Source organism: Haemaphysalis longicornis, unplaced genomic scaffold (genome assembly GCF_048455015.1).
Source record: "Haemaphysalis longicornis isolate Haplotype H1 unplaced genomic scaffold, Haemaphysalis longicornis Haplotype H1 scaffold_3, whole genome shotgun sequence".
NCBI lineage: Eukaryota > Metazoa > Arthropoda > Arachnida > Ixodida > Ixodidae > Haemaphysalis > Haemaphysalis longicornis.
Window position 1 is genome coordinate 122,170,488 of NW_027526335.1, and position 5,869 is coordinate 122,176,356.

The window sequence follows — 5,869 nt, forward strand, 5'->3', positions numbered from 1 at the left end:
TATTCAGCGTCCGCCACAGAGCGTGGCTTCAATTGCTGAACTTGAACTGTTCTTGCGGCAGCGGTTTTTGTTCTAATCTCAAAAAGCTCGTCGTGAGTTGTGATTTTGTCGCTGCAAGCCTCTAAATGAGCCCTGTAGCCATTCCAATCTATCCTAGAAACATTGGATTGGCATGATCCCCCGCAGACACCCTTGATAAAGATATAGGTTGGCACATGGTCACTTCCAAAGGTTTCAATATCGGCGTGCCAGATTAGAGTTTATCAATGGGGAAGAGGTTGTGACGTGTGCGTTGCGACGCCCAACGCACTATTCATTGTTCCGCGAAAGAATGTCGGGGTTCCAGTGTTAACCCACACCAGTCCTGCCTGACTGGCCATGTCCAGCATGCGACGACCCTTCACGGTGAGTTTGTCACTTCCCTAAGCATGATGGTGAGCATTAAAGTCGCCTGTCAGCACATGTGTCCGCTGGGTAGCCGTGAGCAGGGTACTAAGCAGTTTGGCGTGAAACCTGGCACGGGATGCTACATATGCTGCGATTGTATTGAATGTTATAATTTTATCTGGCCCCGTAGCAGCAACATACTCATTCGACGATTCGTCGGGCACAGTGTGCGATATGAAGGTGAAGTCATTCCGAATCGCAAGTGTCACCGTCAAAGAAGGGGGACGAGCTCCTGCAGACGACATTCTCGCGACTTTTGAGTCACTCACACTTCCAGGATACGCAATAGGAAGCAAAGGCCCAACTTCTAGAAAGGCTTGAGTGGTTGAGCTTAGCGCTGCAGTGTTCCAATAAGACTTACTGCTCGGCTAGTTGTTTCCTGCTATTTGTAATGAAAAATCAGCGCAGAACCGACGAAGCGCCGAAGTCTATTCTACGCTAACTTTTTTTGCGAAAGTTGTGGGTTCTACTGCTCCTGGTGTTATAAACCTAACTTATTTCAAAACTTAACATTTACCGATAGCTACTCCACACAAAAGCACGGGTGGGATTCTTGGCCGCGTTAAATAGCAGTGGGGAAGATACCGCACCATCGGTAAACTATAATTATAATGAAAATAATTGAATATAAATTTAAAGAACCGATTGTAGGTGGTTTAGCATATTTACTCGTTGAAATAAGAAGCAGATCTACACAGCAAACTCCTGTACTAGAGACATAAAGCACCAATCAATTACAAATGCTCATAAACCACCGCACCATTAAATGTCACAAGGATAAAAGTGTAAATCACGCTTTTGGAAAAAGTACCAAGAGGACCTGTTCCTATTCTTTACTAGGGCGGGTTTTCAGTTACTAAGGTTTTTTGTGGTATATTTGTTTCGCACAGATTTTTTGCCCTCTGAGAAATCTCTTTTTTTACATGTTTTGATTGTTTCTATGTATCTAATGGCATTTTTATGTGAGGAAAGCCGTATAGTGTCAACAGTATAGGCCTCCTGCGCTGGAGTTTTGGCGACATGCAGCGCCACTACACTCTAATCCTGGTAACCCATAATGTAACTTCTAAACGGAAGTAACCTATAAAATAAAGGTTACAATGGATTCATTTTAATGTTTTCTTTATCCCAGTCCGTTCTAAGGGTTACAAGCGTGTGGTTAAAAGCGATTTATAGGTTACAATAATGATTTATAGGTTACATCAACAAAATCTGACATGTAACCTCTACGTTGTAACCTATAAAACGCCCTGTAACCTCTAAGAGATGCTCGTCGCGCCTTCTCTCCCGGCGGCCGTAGATTTCTCCGTTGCATGACGGGATATAGAGAAATGGCGGCGCCGGCAGTCCCGGTGGCCGCGTTTTCGCGCCACTCGAGCCTTTTAACCGCTGTGATACCCCTACGATGAAGCGAGGATTGCTGTTACAAGACTCATTTGTCGGCGTGAGTCGCGGAGGCTGCGGCGAGCCCATTTGTGACTGGCAGCGCTTCACGGCCAGTTCTTCTACGACCAGCATCAAGTTCGCATGTTGGACCAATGCCCCGGCGCCAGTGAAAGCGAACTCGGTGAGTTTATTCCCTTAACGGTTTCCGTGCTTTCATTGGATGTATCTTTTCGCTGGGGACTTTTCAATTTGAAATTGCAGCATTCGAGAGGGATTTTCGTTACCTGACTGGTTGCTTCGCTGGACGTTTTCTGTTGTCCGCGACGGCAATTGAATGAACTCACGGGCTTGCGTTCGTTGCGTCAGACTAGAGCGGACGATCGGGAAAGCACAGATAACGGCGCCCGTGACCTGCTCTCTGCTCTGTTTGCGCGCCTTCGTCATGTGTTGAGCGTTTTGTTTACGCTGTTCGCTGCATCGGGCTCACTTGACGAGTTATTGGCCCATGTAATTGTCAGGTAGCTCTGTTTGAATAATTGAATTTTTTGCCATTAAAGTCTTATATTATCGCGCTATTCTCTGGGTATTATCATTTTGTTTCAGCCGTCGGGAAATGTTCATTTTTCTCGCTGCATATATTCGGAATGGTGTCTAGTTTATTGGTCTTGTAGTAATATATCTGGATAAACACAAGGTGTGTGCTGCAGAAAATTAGTCCACTAAATGCTGGCCGAAATTTTTAGACTCACTTTTGTCCAGCACAAGCCTCTTTTTTTGTGAAAGTTTGCCCTACCGCGCAATAAAAAGTTTTCATATGTACAACTTTCTTCATTTTTGTCATTCTTTTCCTTGAGTGGGTAAATTTGGTGTTAGACATTTTGAGACAGCGGGCCATTTCCACCATGTTAAGTGGTTTATTATTCTCATTCGCACAAATCAGTCGTTTATTTATTCGCGTGGTATTGCAGGGCAAGTGATTGTCTCGCGTGATCCTAGTGTAGTGCAGTAAAGCGACTTTACAGAATGGTGGTATGTATGAGCCAGCATGCAGGCTGCTTGATTGTTGTTTTTTGATGATACAGAAATTGTGACGAATTACACAGAAACAGGTGCAGGTGTAAAAATGGGTTCTGCACCCCCATCGGATGCTGGCTGTTCAAAAAGTGTGGTTGCATCTGGCTACTTATGCTATGACTTATCAGCACTACTGTTTTTTCTTGCAGGCAGTGTTCCTTGAGCTGACAACCAGGATTCCCCTGCGTATGACACAAGTTGAAATGAAGTCTGATTTCAGCGGAAACAACGGTATGAAAATGCAATAACTAAAACACATTCATTCAAATATTCTTTGTAAAGATGGCACCCAGGCCTGCACAGACAAAAGTATGATTCACTTGTAAAAATGCGAGGCCTTTCTTCAAGTGTTATGATGTTATATTTCGTATCTTATTTTGCCTCATGTTTAGTGACTCTTTCTATCAGTTCGTTACTACATGAACGTTATGAATTCACATAACGATTTCCTCAGCATGGAGCATTGCAGTTTTTCAGCAACTCTAGCTATTCTATAAGATGCGTGGTTTTGCAGCGCCAACAAGAACTCTTTTTCTAAAGTAGCTCTGTAAGAAATCTCCAGTTGTTAGTGAGTGCTTGTGCTGTGTTCTTTTTTTCGTCTTGTCAAGTTTGAAGTGTTCTTTCATTATGAATGTATACCAACTGCCCAGCTCTAAAGCATATTACATTTTAACCCAAATAACTCTTCGAGTCATTACAGGTACAGACCTCCTGGGAATGCCACTTGAAGATCGGTGCAAGTTCTAGATGTATCCTCTCCCACAACACATCTGGACGAAGAAAAAATGTAAGTTGGCGATTCCTTTTTACTGATAGCCGAGGAAGAAACCACCGATAAGAACACTTTACTCAAATGAAAAACGTTTCGGCTTCCACGTGGGATCCTTGTTCAAAATGAAACTGCCAGTACAAGGGGGGGGGGGGGGGGGGGGGGGGGGGGAGGAGGATGTTTAAGTACAGCCAAAAATGTCACGCAGGTGGCGTCAGCATCGTGAAAGCACGTTTCCTGGGTTTAGTGCGACGTTCGCTCTGTTGCGTGTACTCGTGATTCCACATGAAGGCGCGGAAACGTTTTTGTTTTCTCTTTTGCAAATGTATGTCAGTTTATCTCGTAGCCCAAAGTTTCTGCCTGTTCTGGGTGAGCATGCAGAAACATTTCGCGAGATAAACTGGAACACGGCACGATTAAAATTCGGGAACGTTGGCTGGTATGACTATAGTGGCTTCGCGTTGTTCTGAACAATGCGGCCAAAATGCTCTGTGTAACGATTACTGAAATGATGTGAAATTATTAGGAAAGGCCGTAAATCACTCCTCTGGCGTGGCCTTTCATTTCATTCTCTGGTCTCCGTCTTCATTTTCGTGCAATATATTTTTCGTACTTCACATGCCTGTGGTTTGGTGTGAGGGGCTTATGGTTGCACTGGATTTTGTTCTTTTTCTGAAATTTTCTGTAGATGGCTCTTCAAGGTGGGGAAATCCAAGTGACGGCCCCTCACATATATACCCCCATCTGCGGCAGCAGGGAACAAGATGACCGCGGGAAATCTTCAGCGTGTGTACGTAAATTGCGAAGCTTATCTCTGAATTTTTCCAAGCGCCTTTTTTCGTGCAGGAAATTGTAGATACCATTTAAAGTTTGTCCAAAAGACAGATTGCAATCGGCCTAGAAACTTGTTAGTGCTGCATAAAAAACGATAACTTGGCGTGGGAATCACAACTCAGGTGGAACTGTAAAGAGGAACCTAAGAGGGAAGTGTAAAGATGGATTCGTAAAGGCGAGTGAATTCCAAGTGTAATATTAGACTGAGTGAAACGGAGAATGTAGGGAACATAGCCATAAACACTGCTTTGTATGAAAAAGTGAATTTGTAATAAATGTTCTTTCTACTTTCCCACATTCTGCGTTTTTTCTGTGGGGAACCATGACAACAACACTGTACTGGGAAAGTGCACCCCTGAGAACCATCTTATAAATGTAGCTCAAACTCGAATTCGTCTGAAATTGTTCAATGGCAGTATCCAAACAATTCGGAATGCTTTGCATACATCCGTGCAAATATTGAGGTAAAGAATTTGTATATTTGGCCATGTTTGTGAAGCTGTTCACGCAACATGTATTAAATAGGTTTAATAAGGATATATGAATAAACCGAATTTTACCTGGAAGTCTAAAGCAATATAGGAAACACCAGTTCGCCCAGGAATCCGCACTCGTCCAATACTCATTAAGGAACGATAATAACGTTCGGGTGGTTCGCAGCTTTGCTTTTTAATAAATAGCCCACAGGTGTTTCATAATAATAAATGTGAATGTTCAAAACTACCGATGCGAAACTTCTGGAAATGTGCTCCTGTTAAATGCGCAAATATGTGTGCATGTACTGCAATTCTCTTTTGATAACCATGGCCTAGGTTGTCAGACAAGAATTTTTGGCTTAAGGCTATGTTATAATAACTTTGGCGTCCTTTTGAAGTATGCTATCAAGTGCATCTTTCCACTCAAGCTTGGTTTCACTAAAGCCTAATGTTGTTTAACTAAAGCTCAATTTAGCAAAAGACCTATCATGCATGTTTGATACCGGTTTCTTAAACGGCACAAAGCTGATGCAAACATCAAATTTAGTTATGCCTGTTTATAGGACTTAAACGTTGCCAATACTCACAAAGACTTTTGGGTGACAACCTGGGTAACGATTATCGAACAGGTAATGCAATGCATATAGATTAAGAGAACATTTTCAAGCTTTTTGACACGGCTGTTTTAGGAATTATAAAGGTAATTTCTCTTTTAGCCCCAGCCGTGTGGCCGGCAGTTTATTCAAGGGACGAACAAGACACCCGACGCAAAAGTTTAGACGGCGCAATGGACAGCATGGTCGCACATATCTTCCACTAACGCAATGTTTGTTTACCACGCGGGAAAGGCGCCTTGGGGGTGTCGCCACAGCGGCGCCGGCGA

At 43.3% G+C, this 5,869-nt stretch overlaps 1 long non-coding RNA gene across 1 annotated transcript; it reads left to right on the forward strand.

Annotated features, from left to right (window-relative positions):
* The first annotated feature begins 1,788 nt into the window (after positions 1-1,788).
* On the forward strand, positions 1,789-5,013 carry LOC144173412 (uncharacterized). Its single transcript, XR_013323258.1, has 4 exons — positions 1,789-2,014; positions 3,057-3,138; positions 3,608-3,694; positions 4,365-5,013. It is a non-coding gene; the product is annotated as an uncharacterized LOC144173412 (long non-coding RNA).
* Positions 5,014-5,869: the final 856 nt, after the last annotated feature.